Below are 19,391 nucleotides of genomic sequence, written 5' to 3'. Positions count from 1 at the left end.
TGTGTGCATATGTGTATATATTCACTTTTTCTGTCTCTCTTTTCTTGCCTTTGAAAAACGGGATAATAATTTGTTCGCATTACTTTGCCAGAATGAGATGGTTACGTTTAGCTTTATTTTTACAACGCCACCCAAAACAAGTGCGTGCGTTGCGTTCTAAAGATGGTTGCAAGTTTGAGCACAAACGTTGGGAGAGTTTTGCATGCACTACACGTGTGTATGCTATAAGATTACTTGACGAATAAAAGTTAAATCGATAATAACTCCAGTGCCGGAGGGCAGTTTTATAAAAAAAAGGTATCGCCGCTCCTCGCCCAAAAATAACTCCAACAGAGAAAATTTCTTTCGCTCACCGAGTTTCATATACGGTCCGGACACCCGATATAAATTTTACTGGCTTCGGCATTTTTAGACTAAAAGAGACATTCCAGTGCTACGCCCCTCTCTCCGTGCCTTAGCATGCTACAATCAGCAAGATGCTGGCATGCGGGCAAAGCTGCAATACATCCAGAAATAGCACAGATATTTATCATTCGAGGCTCCCCTGTAAACTATAGCATGCTGCTAAGTCCTTGACAATGTTTCCAGAGAATTTCCTTGCGCCTATGCTTGTGTCTCACACGCATGCGATAGAACCAAAACATTACATAGGCGTCTCGAAGCATGGTGAACGCCGCAGCTCCTAATGAATAGGTCGCTGTAGCCTGATGTTGACTTTATCACTAACCAGGTGGGCACAAAACGATACAAGTCAAGCAATGAAGATGCGTGCACTCTGGAACTAGGTTTCGGAGCTATTGCAATCTGTTCAGAGCCCACTCTGACAAAAGGGCGTCAGGCCTGTTTAAAAGACGAACGCGACGTTGAGGCGGATTTTTTATCGGCCCATTTTCTACACTAACTGCACATTTGCCACTGCGCGTCTTGCTGCATATTTTGTTTATAAAACGCGATGGAAGAAAGTCGCTCCCGACAGCGGAGAATTTTCGCGGAGGAGACTTTTTTGCTCCGGAGTTTATAAAACTCAAAGAAGGATAATCTGAAAAGGTTTCATCCGTTGACGGTAATCTTTTTTTTACAAAAGTTGCCTCGATTCATTAATTAAGCTGTGGTTTTTATGGTATTGCATTAGGCAATGACAGCCAGCTGTGCTCGATTAGCCCTGTACTAATGCATCCAGTTACCGTGCATGAAGTGGAAAATTGATGTCATAAGCAGTTGACTTTCAGGATTTAACCTTTTGAAGCATGAAAATGGCTTCCTATTCACCAGAAGTTGTATACACTTTTCTTTAGAAATATTGGGTGCCGAGCTGCTACCAGGGCCATCTATTGACTGCTTCTTGCAACCATCATGACCATGTCCAGGGTAGCATAATGCGCTCGTGTTATTTCCACGCACCGTCAGTCGCCGTCAGGTCTGACATCTTCCGTCTGCCCTATCCTTGACGAACAACTGTGTGTGATACAGTCGGCGCGCGCACCGTCAGGTCTGACTTCTGCCGTCTGTCCTATCCTTGAACATCCGTGTGTGATACAGTCGGCGCGCGCACCGTCAGGTCTGGCATCTACCGTCTGCCCTATCCTCGACGAACAACTGTGTATGATACAGTCGGCGCGCGCACCGTCAGGTCTGGCATCTTCCGTCTGCCCTACCCTTGGCGAACATCCGTGTGTGATACAGTCGGCGTGCGCACCGCCAGGTCTGACTGGAGCCTTCGCTTGGCCCGACTGCGCTGTGAATTCAGCTGTTCCGCCCAGTCAGTCTGTTCGCAGCGGAAGCAGTCCAGTCCGCGATATCTTGAGCTCTGACCTCTTGGGACCGCTTGCAGCTTAACAAACGCTGATGGGTCTTGGTCGAACGGACTCAGTATCATGTTTAGATTACTGGCCCTTGGGACTCTTGCTGAGGTGAATCGACCCATATCGCGGTTGAATCGGATTCAAACACCGAGGTCTCGGACCCGTCCGGGTCTCCAGTAGCTAACAAAATTGTATAGCAATAAATACTCGCTAGATGGGTGGATGGGGAGGTGAATTCCAGAAAACATGTGCTTAAAATCAGGTCATCGTGCTGCACCTTATTGACCTGAAGTTGTGAACATCCCTGTAATGCAGCGCTCCTCAGGTAATACAGGATTGCTAGTAATCATTTGCAGTGTCAAGCGGGAAACCCGATGGCTTTGGGCGGTGGCATTAAGCCCTGCAATATCTGCATAGTCTGGAACGCTTGGCACTGTTCATTAGACTTTCTCCCGACCCGGCGCGGATTCGTCTCTAACGATAGTGCCATTCCCTTACTGCGATTTCATCACTTAAAGCCATTTATCTTGATTTGTCGGCAAATGTTCCGTGGTATTAAAACGCGCTGAACGGTTGTTATGTGCTGGGCCATTGCTCGCTTCACCGACAAGTGGGTGGTTTTCGCGATGTTGAAGGTAGCCATGTTGATGTTGCGCCGATGTTGAAGGTAGCCATCCCATGCGAATATCTTGCAGAACACTGCATGCCTCCCGATGGCCCAGTGGGTTGGAGCGCCTGCCTTCCGATTCACCCACTCGTGGCGGGGTGAGTTCGAGTCGCTTTGACCTTCGCTATTTGCCCTTGACAGGCATGGCCTGCGGCCGATGGAAGCGGCCGCGATAAAGATCCCATGACGCCAGAGGGCGGGAAGAACCGTGCCGGGCATTGCGGGACGTTAAGATTCCGCCACGAAATTCTGCTGTTGACATGGAATTGCACGATTGGATAGTATGGGTCATGGCTCACACAACAGGCACTGCTTAGGGTGAGCTCTGATCCCACAAATCCATCCATTCAAAAGGTTCGGATAAAATATTTAAAAATGTCATTTTTTACGGCTCAGTGCATGGTGCCTTACTGCCCTGCTGGCACCTACCCTGAAACGTCCTCAATCACTAACTCCCTTAGGCCGCCTGGGTCCCCATGGCTCTGCCCACGGGTAGACTGTGCCGCACTACCTCGAAGCACTGCGGTGCGGCTCGACTCCACGCGGACGGAGCCCGACCATTGGGTCTTCCGACGCGCTCATCTGCTGACACGGATATCGATACGTATTTTTTTCAGTAGGCCACTGACCCCCCCCCCCCCCTCCAACGTCCAAACTGGCCCTCCTCCAATGGTGAGCTTGGCCTTTCAATCTTCTGCAGCCTAAGCGCAAGCAGAACATAAAAATGTGAACAAAAAAATTTATCAATGTTGAAGAAGGCTTGTAATGATTGGTTCACAAGCAAAAGGAACAAAGCGAGTTAAAACTGCGATGCCATGTTCAGCTGAACGTAGCTAACTGAGTTCGCCACACATAAGAGCTAGGTGTTCTTACAGTATTGTCTGCTTTTTTGCCGCATGATTCATGTTTGCTTTTTCATTACATGATGCATGTGTCTTGTTAACTCTGGTCTTGTTTCTTGTTATTGTATACGTATTTTGCCATTATTAAGCGATATTTCAAGTTTCGCAGGCCGCAGAAAGTTGCGTTTTTCTACAATGACGTCTTATTGCACAATTAGACCAAACCAAACAAATGTTAACACCCAGAAACGTCACCAGTTTACTAGCGGTCTACGCTTGGAAGAACCGTTGAAAGGCGCAGGCCTCCACTTTAACGAAAATGATGAATCGAACAGTCATATGAAAGTCTGTCGATCCACAACAGCCAACCACTGCCGCCATTGACCATTGACCAGCGAGTTCATTGTCGGTTGATTACCACCATCGGCTCAGATTGCTGTAATCGTCCGACAATGACCACCAAAAAGGGCATAAGCTGTGTTGAAAATGCCCGACGCGAGTGCTGCGCTACAGCCTGAAGCCCGCCTTGCCGATACCAGCCGGGCGTCTTCGTGGCAGCTTTTAAAAGTCACACACCCACTTAAAGCGCCGATTACCGAGCCCGTTCACATCCAACAACGCCTGAACCCACATGACGTTGACCATGCGTCGACTCCCGTAATCTGGTATCGACCATTGACGTTCAGCAAAATTATAGTGATGCCTGACGACAACATCTCCCGGCGAGACGGAGCGAGGAAACAAATTGGAGCAGGAGGGTAGTTTTCTGTTCATTTAGCGGACTCGAAATCGCTAGCGTTGAGAGAAAAGTGGGTCAAATCCGGGGGTTGTCCTGCTTGAAGTGCATTTTAGGGATAACATTAGCCATTTTCCCGCTCAGTTCCCCCCCCCCCCCAGACATATATTGCGAAACTCGACCCCCATGGCAGGGGGTTTAATGACAGCGACACGCGTCGGGTTCGCTACCACATTCCGTGAGCGTCCAGCCCGCAGCACAGCTTCAAAGTGGAAAATGTCTGGGCTGAGAGGCAGTGGGATCAAACCCGTTGTTAGGTGTTAGGCAGCCTACACCAACCACGTGGCGGCACAAATTTTCAAGAATTTTACCCGTGTTGAAGACAACTTGCAACCTGAATCTTGTTCCCGCAATACACATTGCACAAACATGAAATGGCAATGAAAGAAGTTGATGATTTTTAAAACAACGATGCTTTCTTGAAACACATTGTTTCTGACACAAAAATTGAGAACTATATTTTTAGAGCATGAGGAGCACATTTTCTAGAAATCCATACAAGGATTCACACGCTGAACAAAGTTTAAAAGCACTAGAACATACATCATTCAGTCAATAGCCATGCACACCAAAAGCGCGTTTCAAGTGTATGTCTTAATCTGCCTGACCACTTCGACGGTGCAGCTGGTTAGTGCAGATGCCTTTGGTTCAAGCCTGGTTTCGGTATGGTTTTCCCCGACTGGCTTCCTCACAGACGATGGTAACAATTGGGAAGTGATCGCCCTTGTCCAGGATAGACGTTGTGTCAACAAGCGTCCGCCGCCTTTTCAATACATGAACACCAAGATGCGTTTCTGACCAGCACAAAAACACTGCTTTACAAGCTTGCCCTTAAAGTGGGAAGTCCAGATTCACAACTCGACTGGTCTCTCTCTCCGTGTATGACGTGATTATGGAGGTCATCGCACAGCGCTGCGCCCCTCGTCACACCTCACACTACTGTACAGGCGATGGGATCGTCGGGAGCGCACCGCCAGCCGATGCGACCGCCGCCAGGACATCTAATCACGCACAGAGACAGCGAGGCCCCGAAGCGAGCACTGCGTTATCCAAAGCATCGTCGGTGGCGGGGGCGATCGCCAACAAAGCTTCCAGATGAGCTGGTAGGTCAAGCCGACGAGCTCGTGGCTTACAGTAGGAGAAAGGCTTTCAACAAGGCAACAAGCAGGGACCCCAGTGGGTACACAATACTTGCATGTAACACGAGTGTGCGTCGGTTCTTTGGTATGAATGAACGCCGACGGTGCTAGTGATTGCGATGGCGGGACGTTTGATATTGTCAAGGTTTGCCCACTAGTTTCCATGCCGGCGTCGCTGCATATCATCAACAGCAGTTTTTCCTCTGGTATGCCGCGATAGAAGTGGGAGTTATCATATGTGGGGCTGATCGTTAGATCTGGCCAAACCAGCCATCTTGAAACCAATCTCGCTCGTTGCCATGCCTATGTGAAGAGACGCTGGTGTGCGAGCAGTTTATAACGTATTTTACATCGCATGCCCTAATATCTCGAGCCAACACGGGCTAAGCAGGGGTCATTGAACTTAGACAGTAATCCTGAGCATTTCAGATAGCATAATCGAGCCATGAATGCTGGCAGGGTAGTGCTGATGTGGTTAGTTCTTCTATAAAAGGCGTTTGACTGCGTTCATTACCACTTGCTGCTGGACTCACTGAGATTTAACGAGTTGTTGCGCCCATGACTGTTCGATTACCTTCAGCGGCATACACAACACACAAAAGACTGAACAAAAATTATCGGGCAGCGACTGTCGCTCTCACGCCTACGACGTGCACCAGGGTTTGTCCATGGTTTCCACTTTGTTTGGTACGTTAGAAATGGACGTAATCGTCAGGTTCTTCCCGCACAGCTTACGCAGTGTGGGGATAATTGACAAGTGCTTGTAACAGGGGACGCACAGAATCCAGACTGATTAGAATTATCTGAACTGAGCAGAACTACAGCACAAGTGGCTCGCATACAACGGAATGAAGGGGAACCTGTTAAAAAAACTAGGGACCAAATAGCTCTTTGGAACATATCGGCACATCAGTAAGCTACCACCCGGGCATGTCCGTTTTGATGATCGAATCATTGCCGTAGTGAGGGATAGGCTGTATTCAGTATATATGGCTATATACAATCTGGATGCATTAGTTATCAAATCATGTCATGGGTGTATTTTATTACAAATAAGGCCACAGTAACAGTGTTGGGCCTCTGGGCGGCGTAATGAACATTAAAACCTCTCCAATCCCCACTATCTCGAGGTCACCCAACCAATCATCATCCTCCGAATCGGTGAAGCATTAGTTATGTTTGCTCATAGGCTCTTTCGCTCTCGCTTGTGACCGCTCCTGGTCGCCTGGAATCCCAAAGAGTCAAATTTTGTCGCGCTTTGAGTAAAAAAATACTGCGTCCTTTCGGCCGGCCATGATCTCTTTGTAGCCTATGGGCCCTTAAAGGCTCAATGGGAAGTGGGGCTGGTCTCCTTGCCCCCTTCTAAATCCACCACTGGGTGCAACTGCACTTTTTCTGTTTCACAAAAATGGTGCGTCTATAAGAGGCGGATGCAAGCTGTCTGACTTCCGGATGGGATTGTTGCAGATACGCACATGATCTTTAAAATATCCAGTTAATATAGCTATAGCTATAAATATATATATATATATATATATATATATATATATATATATATATATATATATATGTGTGTGTGTGTGTGTGTGTGTGTGTGTGTGTGTGTATGTGTGTGTGTGTGTGTGTGTGTGTGTGTGTGTGTGTGTGTGTGTGTGTGTGTGTGTGTGTGTGTGTGTGTGTGTGTGTGTGTGTGTGTGTGTGTGTGTGTGTGTGTGTGTATGTATGTATTCCTACGTATATACCGTGAGATTATGTGTATATATCTATACATATATATGTAGGCATATGCATGTCAATATATGTCTTACGGATCCAGAGGGTGGGGGAGGGCGCGAGCCATACCTCCATTGGGCTCCGAAGGGTCCCATGGGCTCGTAAGTGACCAATAACTGGCCGAGTGGACGCGACTCTTTAACACAAATACAACGCGCTTGAACTCATTCAGGGTCCCCAGGCGACCAAAAAGGGCCGCATGCTAGAATGAAGAGTCCATGAGCAGACCAAAAAAAAATTTCTCGGATTGAAATGGTAATGATTGAGGAGATTTCAAAGTCAGGGCAAAAAACATGGTAATTCAGAGCGATAGACTTAATCTCCATGGTGAGATAACATCATTACTACTCGCCATACACACGTAGAAACATTCACGGTAATAACAGAAAGTGTGTCATTGTGTTATCCGTCGATAGTGCACATTCCGAGCTACAATATATGTCTGACCTGCATAGGTGGTTGAGGTTTGCTATTTTACCGTGCTCACGGCGCTCGTAGAGACAGCCCGCTCTTGGACCGTCACCAGCACAGGAACAACTCACAAAACCACGTTCAAAAACACATACGTGACGATGCACCCGTCGTTAGCTGCCACGTCGGCCTGCGTATTCGCGGGATCGACGCCGACGGTGTGACGTCTTTAGGCTGTTGCACCAGGACGATAGCCAACGGAAGTCAGGATCGAGTCAGGATCCATGAAAAATTGACGCGAAGGCCATTCTTACTCATGAATAATTTCACAGCGGCTGTACGTCAGCAAGCTGAAGCACCTACTTGGTGGGCTCAATGGCGGCCGCAAATCTGGTGCTTAAGTGCGACTCAGACAAGGCAAGCGCATTACGGTCACCTGAAATGCAGGAGCACATGGAACCTGTCTCGGAGCTGAGAAGAGAAGAAGGGAATGTGACGAATCAGACAAATCCTCGATTTCCATACCGGAGCGGCTGGATGAGCAATGCCTCCTTCTCTCGAGTATCCCTTATCCTCCTACTCGTTAACTTCATCTTGTTCGCTTACCTAAAAACACCCGCACCCAAGACCCTAGAATTATCTCTGCACCCCTGCTTCACTGCAAGTGTGTGATGAGCGATATGTTTTCGTCCCCAGGTCTTGACCGCCGTCTGCCTCCGGCCGAGCCCGCCGGTGCAGCTCTGTCCCATCCCCATCCCGATCAATCCATCCCCATCCCCAATCCCACATCCCCGTCAGCTTTGTATCATCACCGACGTGACCAATGTCATCAGCCGTCGCCCCTCTGCCTGTAAGGCATCTCACCATCTCTCGTGCTGACATATACCAAATTACTTCTCGTTGTCGACCAGAAATGAGATTGGCATAGTCCTTGCATGAATGAGGCCAGGTTAGGCGGTGAAACCCACCCCTCGCTCAGCCGACCACTCACGCTAACAGGCTGGGCAATTTGGAAACAGGAGATATCAATTGCGCAACTTGCCCACGCTGAGGATGTGCTGATATCGACATACTCATTTCCCAGAAAAACTTCCTGACATTGTGTTTGCACTGTTTCAATCCCTGCCTGCATCCCCTGGGTGATTTCAATTCCGAAGTACGATTGAAAGAGAGCATTATCTCACTCAATGTGTCACTATCAACCAGCCTACAATGCAAATTCTCACACTAAATTATTCAGAAACGTAGTTGTTACATCCAACCCCAGTCATACTTAGGACAGTAGCCTACCACTCAAGGCCGTACACAGCTTGGGTGGCAGGATTTACGCCAATACATGTTTAATTTCAAATTGAAACCGGCCTAGGGATCTCATACCTGCGTCAACTTCAATGGATGATCGCACTTCGATGACATTTTGTAACACATTATCATGGCTAAGTATCGCAATCTGAAATAAGGAACTTGCAGAATGGCATCCTCGGTCGTCCAAAAATATGACAAAATCTGGCAACTTATTCAGTTCTGGAGCTCCAGAGACAATAAAGTTACACCGGTCACAGACAGGCAACAGGACTAGATCAGACAGCTAAATGAGGTGGTCTGCTTGCTGGCACGTAAAGCCGACCGCCATATTGGAGCTGCCGTGAAACATATACTCGCTTTGACAGAGCCATTGCAACGCATGGGACGATGGCCATGTGATAGACTGAAGAGGAAAGATGAAACCTGGAACCGAAGATAAGGCGATGCCTGCCGTCCAAAGGCAAAAGGACCTAAGCACTATTAGGTAGCATAGCACTTCGGCTTTTTTTCCCTTGGACGACAGATATACCACAAATCCTGAAACATCTATGCCTTGTATTTCACTGTTCAACGAGTTACCCGTATCGACACACCGCCCCCGCCGATACGGCACTTTTAGCATTTTTTTTCACAATCTATGGTTTTGATTGCTACCGTACTCAATGCACAAGTAATCCAGCTTCCCTTTTTCAATGCATGAGGCTGAATGGATTCCTTGCATAATTGGAGGCTTTGGTGGACAGGACTGCATCTTGTAGATTTAGGCCAAAGTTCATATACCTAATAAATAGGCAGTTTTGCATGACTTACTAAACTCTGGTGCTTGAAAATTTTTAATCGATCGGTATTTTTAAGGTGATATTGAGTTTTCGTCCTTTCAATGTGAATGTAACCTTGTATGGTGACCTTGAGTTTTTGGGACTTTTTCATGGACGATGGTTCTTGTGCTGATAAATATTCTGATTGTTAAAAGTTGAAATGGGTCGGTAATTTTGGGTGATATGGTGTTTCTCGTGCTTGCACCTTATATTCAGCTTTGAAGGTATCATGCCATTGCAAAATAAACATATTTTTAATGTTCTCGTGGCATAATTGACCATCATTTCACCAGCGACCAGCCATTAACTACTACCATTGACCAGCGTTTTCAGTGATACCGAAACCCGTCTTTGAATAAAGTGCTGAAGAAATCGCCAGCTTCAACAGACATCATTTTTAGATACGACAGTACTTATAGCCTAATTCGTCATAGAATAACTAGAAAATTTTGGGAGATGATTGCCTTGATATTTTGGCTACATGCTTTTATCGAGACGAATATATTTCGAAACAAAATTGTATGCGCTTCGACAAGTTTTGAAATCATCATTCGGTCACCGAAATATCAATGCAAATATCTCTCCACTTTCATAATTATTTTACGAGGAATAGTCAAAGTGCTGCTATTAGTACTGAAGTATCAGTATTGCCTTATCTATATGCGTAATGCTCCTCGCAAATGCTCAGAACAACTTGCGGACGTTGTTTTTGCAGCTACTAAATGGAAGCGGGTAGGCTTCTTCCAAACAAAAATTTCTTACGTTGTTGAAAATTACTAGTGAAATTAGAGTGTCGAGAGCAAAAAAACGAGGAATGAGAAAAGGAGAGCCAAGTTTCCTGAAATCGATTTACCCTTGACGAGAACTTTCGACCTGTTGAGACCTCTCCGAAGGTTTTTGTCCTGTCGTCGGTTAGCAGAGGCGTGTGCGTAATTTCACTGTGGTGGGCCATATCCACACGTCTGTGTCTAGAAACCCATTTTGACGTGTCACTGGCCCCAAAAACTTCTTCCGTGACGATGTCAACATTGCATGTTTTCTACCTACTTATGCTTACGTATTTACCTCGATTCAGCACAACCCCGTAGTTCAGGCCGACGAAGGCGTCCACTACCCCTCGCATAGTAACCGCGTATAGGCCGTCCAGACGACCATTAAGCGCATGACAAAGTATAAGCGCATTCATGTGCGGCTGACTCATAGTAGGCTAAATTTGGCCGCGTGGGTCACTTTTACCGACCACAACTGGGTGTAATTCTGGCCTCTCAAACGCACACGACCGAATACAAAGTTGCGAACTTGATACGAATTGGTCCTCAATCGCGTCTGGGAGCCTTCCCCCTCCCCAGCACATTCATTATTGTAAGAGAGGCGCCGTTATCGCCATACACTCAGACAGAAGAAAATAGAATAACGCTGGTAATGCCGGCAACCAATAGTGTTTGAATCGGTCTTCTGTTCGGGCTCACGCCCCGGCTGAGCCAAGGAAATGTCGTGTATGTACTCATTTTGGTGAATTCCAAAACTTCCCCAGTGAAATGTGCAACAAAATTCCTTCCACTGTGTTCCATTTTATTGCGAAAAGGAAGGCAAAATGCTTCAAGCGTAATCATCGCGATCAAATGCGTATGGTTTTTCCCTCGTCAATGAAAATGACCAACTAGTATCAGTATCAGTATATCGGAAACCATCCTCATGGTGGCTGTTATGGTTTCAGGTCATACAGGTGCAGTGTATGAAAAGGCAGACACAAAGGTATACAGAAATGATAATGAAGTCTATGATTCTCTAGAGGTCAGTTTTTCACGCTGATTAGGACTTGTTTCCTCTTTGTAGATGGGAAGGACTACTGTTTGGGAAAGGGCGGACGAGTGCCCCCCCCCCCCCCCCTCTCACTCGGCAACATCCATGGCCATGGTCGATGGAGAGATGACACAGCCAAGTAAAAAAAAGAAGAAAATTCCCTTAAAAATCCTGACACTCAGCTAATGACAAGCGGCACTAGATATTCATACTGCAAATGCTTATGCTGCCATACAGACTTTACCCGATGAATGAAACCAAAGACCAGAATCTAGTCACTGTGTTCAGATTTGGCTTCGAATTTCTGATAGTTCAGTTGGTCTTAACGGAGCCTTGGTTTGTTGAAAGTGGCTTGTTCCGAAAAGCGTTGCTTAAGTCAGGATTTGGGCATGCCCCTGCACATCATGCTCTCTAAAAAAGCATGGCAGGTCGACGTCTCCGGGTGGTCCGACGCGCGCGGACGAGGCACACACAAAGGTGGTCCTTGAATTGATTTCCTGACACTGATCTCTTGCTCTTGCCTGCTTAAACCTCTACTCGCTCTTTCGTTTCACGAAACCTGCACGTGATTTTCTACGCTATTTCTTTAATACCGAATTACCGGACAAGCTACACATGCAGGAATGGCAGCGTTGGCGGCCCGATGGGCAAAGTTGTTTTGTTAAAGCTCACCGCGTAAGGTTCTGTTCGGAAGGAGAGGGGGGGGGGGGGGATTAAGCTGACATCCCGCAGATGGCTTGAGGCTAAATGCTCTCTGTCTATTTTGGCTTGTTTCAGAAATCTCAATTAGCGTACGGTCGATCACCTTTTTTTCTTATTGTGTTGGAATTGTTTTTTGTACGGCTCCGTTGTCCGTTCAGCCTTCTGCTTAGTCCTGCACTCTGAGTGGTTCGACACCCGACCGGTGTTCTGGTTAAGTGTTGGTACGCGACTTATCATGCATTTGTGTATCAACAAAAACCACTAAAAAGGGATGGTAGCAAGCCGTGCCGGCCAGGACACTCGGAAACATGCAAGAATAAACGAACACCTAAACAGTGGCACTCACACACTCGTTCATACAATCACCGACTCTTCCCTCCAGTGATCCCATTTCATCCGGCTAGTCCGGGAGGAAATGTTTAAGTCCTCACATGATTAAAGCGGTCGTGTCCTCAGAGGCACGATTGAGTTCTCGCCAGTCCCGGCGAAAGAGTGGCTCTCGAAATCTTAAGAACGTGACTCCTTATACGTCGGGAAAGTGGCCGTAAATGGTTAGGTACGGCCAGGAGGCACGATGCTGACGAACCGCTAGCTCCGTCTCCCCTCGAGATCGATGTATAGAAGGTAATCGGTCGTCAGGCGTGCCGCGACGCGGTTGTCATGTCCCGTCATGTCGACGAGACCACCATAACGCCCAATGTTATGATATATCTGGTTCTCCAATGGAACATGGAAACTCATGTCATGTCATGTTGTCTCTGTTGTCATGTCATGTCATGTCATGTCATGTCATGTCATGTCATGACAACCGCGACGCGGTTGCCATGCCGAGCTGCCGGTTTGGCGGCGACGCCCGGCGCCGGCGCCTGCGGCTTGTCCCATCCCCACGGGCGGGTCGGCAGGCGAAGACCGTGAGCGCCGGCTGGCGCCAGGGAGAAGAGACACCGCGACCGTTCGTTGGATGATGTGTCGGTTTGTTCAGGCGGGCTGAAAAGAAGGTCAAAAAATTGTCCTGGTACGTCTGGTGGGCTTCCAAGAAGCTCTTTCCACAGTAAAAATGTATTCAATCATGCCGGAGACCCTTTGTATGCTGATATCATTAACACGCGCTCGGATGGGGGTCGAAATGACCCCCCGAAGGTTTTTCCAGAATGGTTTCCAAACGGTGCGGCATAGCCGCGCCCAATTTTGCATACCTGTAGAAAATTGAATAGCGGATCGATTGGTATAAAAACCAAGGCGTACCTTGTAAGGTCGCTGATCTATGGCAGGTCAAAGTTAGGCCATAGCTTCAGTGAAGGCAGTTTTTAGGGAATCGTTCAGTCTGATGCGACAGTGAAGCGTTAGACAAAATCATACATCTCTGAGATGCTTTCTCGGGCCAAAAAAATGTGGCATGTGCAAGTTACGTTGACCTAAGGTCAGGTATGAAGGTCAGACCAAGGTCAAAACCACCCTGATTTATAACTCTAGGGTCTGCTGTATGGAACAGCTTCTGGTGCTCCTTCCAAATTTATTGGCAGCAGCAACCGCATTACAATCTTCCATGGGCATCTTTGAGGTCAGAATAAGTCAATGACGTAAGATGACCAAGGTCGGCATTTTGTTTTGGACCATACTGCCTAGCGTAATCTTTGTCAGTTATTCAAATGAAAAACTCGGAGCAGCCTTGTATGGTTTTGGTCACCAGGACCTTCAAAAGGTCAAGCAAGGACACTGACCTTAAATGTGCTTGTGACCTTTTGCTTAAAAACAGTTATCTAATTTCTGGGGGTAGTTAAGAGACCAACCTGTAATTTGACCTTGCTTGCCCCTATTTGGCCCGAAGGTCATGACCTACGAGCCTCAACTTGGATGAGTTGACTTGGACTGGATGCAATGAGTTCACGCACAGGTCAACAACCCCCATAAATTTGGTGTCGCTAGCTTTCTTAGGTTTCGATATCTCAGAAGGGCCAAATGGACCCCCACCCGAGCGAAGGGTATCCAGTCGACCACCCGGGCGCGTGTTAATTGATGTAATTACATTTCTTACAAATGGGTCCAACATAATTTGCAACCCAGTACTCATCACCGATGAATCATGTTTCCAATTCATTGCAAGCTGCAATGCTACACAATGATTGTGCGTTTCCCTTCGCGAGTTCTATCCACAAAGCTGCATCCATCCTGCATCAATCATCTCAGCATCCATCGTTGCCGCCTTGCATTGCGCAAAAGCTACGAACCAAGACTCTCGCGAAGACAGATGGACCGCTGCAGACGCTGTGGATCTTGGCGTCGTGGCGTAACGGCCCGCCAATTACGGCGGGCGTTACGTACCGCCCACCAAACGGCCTCGCCATGCCCAGTCTTGAGAATCTGCATGAAAAGTTCCAAGAAGCCCCAACATAGGCAGGCCCGTCTTCATCGTGGGTGACACCAACTCCAAGACGCTGGATGCAAGTTGGCCGTCTGCACGACTCTTATCTGAAATTTTCCGTGAAATGAACATGCTGCGGCTCGTACGCGGCCCTACTGACCTCCAGCCGACCCTCTCGGCACTGGACCAAGTGATTTGCAGGCACGGCCATTTGCGTTGCGAGCTTTTTCCCAACGATCATTTAAACAAACGAGCTTGACCAAGCGAACACACCAAAAAGGGTGTGGTCTGCAAAATGGCTGGGGGGGGGAGGAACTGAGCAGTTATGAGCATATGAAATGACGCAGCTTTCTCCAATATATGCTAGCGGACGGGTTTATCCACCGATTTGGCCCACTTCTCGTTTGGCGGCAGTTCAAGTTTGGGAAAGGGTAAGGAGAAGGGGGAGGTTAGAGCCAACCACCAACTGGATATGAAACTGCACCCCAGTACTTCAATCTACCCGAACTTTTTTAAGCATGCATTTTTAACTTTACGAACAAATATCCCTTCAAACCCTGCGTATGCACATCTTACGTCAGTGAACGTCACGCATACGAATTATACTACGAACAACTGCCACGCAAACTTTTTAAACACGTTCTTTTGTCCGCATCCCTAGGCTCAGGCACACCAGGAGAAGACGCCAATGAACTGTGACGTTTTTTTCCAAGACTGTTTTTTCCAAGTGAGTTGTGGGATGGGACTGAACATTGAAAAATAACCAAGCCCGCACTCCAAAGTATGCCAACGAACAGGTTTTTCCCCGCATTATGCACACTTCTCAATGTTGGGAGGGCTAAAACCCAAGTTGGAAGGGGGGAGGGGGCGGCCGAAGCCCCCCTTCAACTGAATAGGAAACTACACCCTGTGTGGCGTCATGCGTAATAGTCCAATTTCGTGCAAGCCGTGCGACGAGTGAAACCCAGATGTCAAGTAAATAAAATGATCGCTAGATGTCACCCTAATCGTTATCATAAATCTGGCTTTAATCCTCTTAACTTGCATCATTTTATTTTTCAATTAATGAAAATGTAACGAATCCTTCTAAATATTTCAAGAATATTTATGATTTTTTAAAATATGTGTTTTTGATGCAAGGTCTTTATCGATAGAAATGAAACACTGCCTCACAGCACTACATCCACCACCACACCGATTACCAAAACCGGAGTTTGCATGTCGGTGGAAGCGGCCTGGGCGTCTACGCTTAAGTACCGTTTGTTGTATGTTTTGTTGTATGCGGCATTTTAGGTATGAACTATTTTCGTACGATGCGCTCAAGATGTCAACGTCTTATCTGAAGAATCTTCGCTAGTGGATAAATAAGGTATATGATGCGCCATAAATGTCTGTAAACGTCTACTGATGCCCCAGAAGTGAAAAGTGAGTGTGCGCAGATGCATGTTATGCGCATGATGAGAAATATGACATTGTTTTAAGGGGAAATTGCAAGTACAATGATAGTTGTGTGTTACATGAGTACCTTTAAACCCAACTGTAAAGAAAACACACTTGATGGTTTTATAGTTCCAAAGAAATATACTTTGGATGGTTATACAATTCTGTTCATGATGCAATGTCTCTCCCCTAGCATTGCAAAAAATTGTGGGTGCACATCATGAACAATAGACATATACAATTCAAACTGAGTTGCAACTATGTTGGGTATTAGATTACATGGTGATAGAGCCTCAGTTTAACTGAAAGGTCTCTACAGAGGTAAATTGACAGTAAATAGTTAAGGTTACATGGTGAGCCTGGCATGGCATGCTAGTGGAATGCCTGTATTGGATTTGACATAGCATTATTTTCTTTGGATTTAGTCTAATGGGGTGGCTGCCCCCTTAGTCACTCAGCATCTGCACCCTTGCAGTCAGTGATGCAGGCCTTCAGATAAAACATCAGGGGCCTTGTATGCAGCCCATGGATATCTAAACTATGAGGTTGAAATACAAGGTTAGGTTTGTGCACAAATTAAGTTAGATGTATACTAAACAAAAGCTTTGTCTCTACTTGACATAGGCTAAGGATTTAATGATGGTGTAGACTCATATTTCATGTTGCACTTTAATGTTGCCCATTTTGTTGTATTACAAGAACCATAAAACATTTTTCAATGTGACTAATAAAAAATCATGTTTTAGCTGCCACTACTTCAATATTATTGATTCTTTTTAGCTACATGAGTGGTCATACAAGCAGCCACAACATGATCAGCACAACATGGTAGCTATAAAGACAACTATGAGATGGTTGAGGCAAATGTGGCATGTGTAGCCTTTGGGTTTAGATGATAAGAAAGTGCTTGAAATTAATTGTGTTTGTTTTTAGACTATGTGGATCAGATATATGCTTCAGGTTTTGTGTGATCAATTGATAAGTACCACCTTTTGCTGCTGCTTTATCCTGATGTTATCCTACCAATGTTTAAAATGCTGTTGACAATGTGAAGTCAGAATAATTTCATGGCAAAATGCAATGGCTTGCATAATATATTTCATAGAACATAGATGTACAACAGGGTGCTACTAGTGCCCACCTGGGTTGTAGCATATGCAAGGATGCATTGCACTTTGTCAGCTAAATCTTCAAGACTCAATGTTTATAACTTTGTTGTTTTTAAAGGTGGTATCACTACTGTTGTGGGCTTTAAAGATGTGTTATATAAATATTCATGTTTCAAGAGGTCATGCAATTGTGAGTCATTACTATCTTTCAAAAAGTTTTAAATTTTACATATTTGCATGGGTTGTATGTATGTGTAAGCACCAAGACTAACATGTCAAAAGGCAATGGCATTCCCAAGTTCCTTGTATCACCCACAGTCTGCAAGCAATAGCAGGGATGAGACAAGATGTTTGGAACAGCCTGAATCCCACCCCTTATGAGACAGGCAGCTGCGTATTTTGGGTACCTTTTGCTGACCGAACCTGCCCTCCATGACGTGTCTTCTCATCAAATTTAGATAATTTATGTTCATTGATGGCATGGTGGACAGAAGGTAACTTGAGCTGCTTTACTTTGGAAATTCCAGCCATCAAAGTTTTGAAAGTGCAGTAATTGTAATTTTTGATCCAATCTGTATTGCAATAATATCTTACTGATACCAGCAATTGCTGCCTGTCACCCACATGTCTACATGCTAGATTTATTCATGGATGCCCTGTATATATATATCTACACAGTTCTCTGCAGAGATGTAGTTTCACAAAATGAATTTGGGGAGGGGAAGGGCTGAGCAGTGAAATGACCCAAAGTACCATCAAAATATGCCAGCAAATGGATTTCTCACCAGATTTGGTTCATGTTCTTTGCAAAGTTGGGGGGGGGGGGGGGGGCTGGATACTAAGTTAGGGGGCTGAAGCCTCCCCTAACTGAAGATGAAAATACAGACCCCCTGGTTATCTGGTGTCCAATGTGGTGGCACTGAATAACATAGACACTGGGTGCCACATGACCAACATAGTTGGCATGCCTTTAAGTCAAAATCATCACAAATAACATGAACAGTAAGCTGTGAGAAGTACCCAGAAGATGCATCAGCTGCTAAAAGAGCTGTCATCTAAGGGATTGGTCATTCAATGAATAGGACATTAGGGCACTGATGTGTGCCTGTCATTTAAGAAGTCACCTGTGTTACCCCCAGCACCAATAAGTGATGTGAAAAAAGGTGAATTAGTAGATTGGTAGCAAGGCCTTTAATGATGAAAAGACTTAGCTTGAATATGAATGGTTTTGTGAGAACAGATGTGTACAAGAATAGGTGTCATGATAAAATTGGATGTTGATTAGATTTAAAATGCTACTGTATGGTTACATTTGAAGAATCTTACAAAATACTGTTAAGATAGATTTGTAGTACATAGCTCTTTAGGATGCTTATTCAAGTATTTTGCATATTCTTTATTGTTGCCACACTATAAATTGACTGCTTTGTACCATCTTGTAAAAAATACTATCAAAGTTATAAGTAAAGCTAATCTGATGATGTCATGAAGTTATATGAATTTCTTTGTTGGCTGTCTCAGAAGTCATTGGCTCTTATGTCATTTGTCATGTCATTGACATTGGTTCTCATCTCATTTGAAAATGGGGTATGGAAAGAGTTAAATTGAGTCATACTGGACCTAACATTATTTTGCCAGCTGTGTTATGCTGTTAAATGGTATTGCTGACCATTGCATGGCATGACTTTTCCTTCACCTAGGCATCTTTGGGCTGTACCAAAAATATGTACAACAATTAAAATTGTACAACAATTGTACAACAATTTAAATATGTACAACTATTGGGATTGTTAACTGTTGGTACTAGAATGTGTGTTGTATGACATTTTTAAAAAGCATGCTGGTATTTGACACCACAAAATATAGGATTCAATGGGTTAGTGACATTCTCCAGCTGGCATATGTCTTTTTGATAACTTGTGACATTGCTTAATATTGACATTTGTCTGGCTTCTCCCAAGTCATGTAAGTGTGAAATGTCCTGAAACATCTTGAAACCAATGCTGCCAAGTTATATCACAGTTGCTGAAATGTTTCGCTTTGTATAAATAAATGTGTTCATCATGTGTAGCAAATATTCTTGGTGGTGCAGTTACTGCATTGGTGTTCATCACTATGACATTTTTGTGCCTACATTGTACCTTAGATGTTGTAGGCTGGCCATATTATCAAATCAGAGTTGAAAGGCAACACACATCTGGAATGGCTTGTGCTTGCATTGTGCTTTATTTGAGGCCACATCAGTATTGGTTCAATGTGAGCTAGCAAATTGGTTGTGCCTGTAATTGCAATGGCATGGGATCAAAGGGATACTTGCTGGCTGCTGTTCATGAACCTCTGACTGATAAGTGAGCTGTCTTCAGATTTAACTTATTTGTTGTATCATTTTTTTCAGAAGCATGGATGATGACAAAGCATCTGA

The sequence above is a fragment of the Pollicipes pollicipes genome, unplaced genomic scaffold (assembly GCF_011947565.3).
Source record: "Pollicipes pollicipes isolate AB1234 unplaced genomic scaffold, Ppol_2.1 Scaffold_3447;HRSCAF=4054_pilon_pilon_pilon, whole genome shotgun sequence".
Lineage (NCBI taxonomy): Eukaryota > Metazoa > Arthropoda > Thecostraca > Pollicipedomorpha > Pollicipedidae > Pollicipes > Pollicipes pollicipes.
This window is presented reverse-complemented; position numbering follows the sequence as displayed.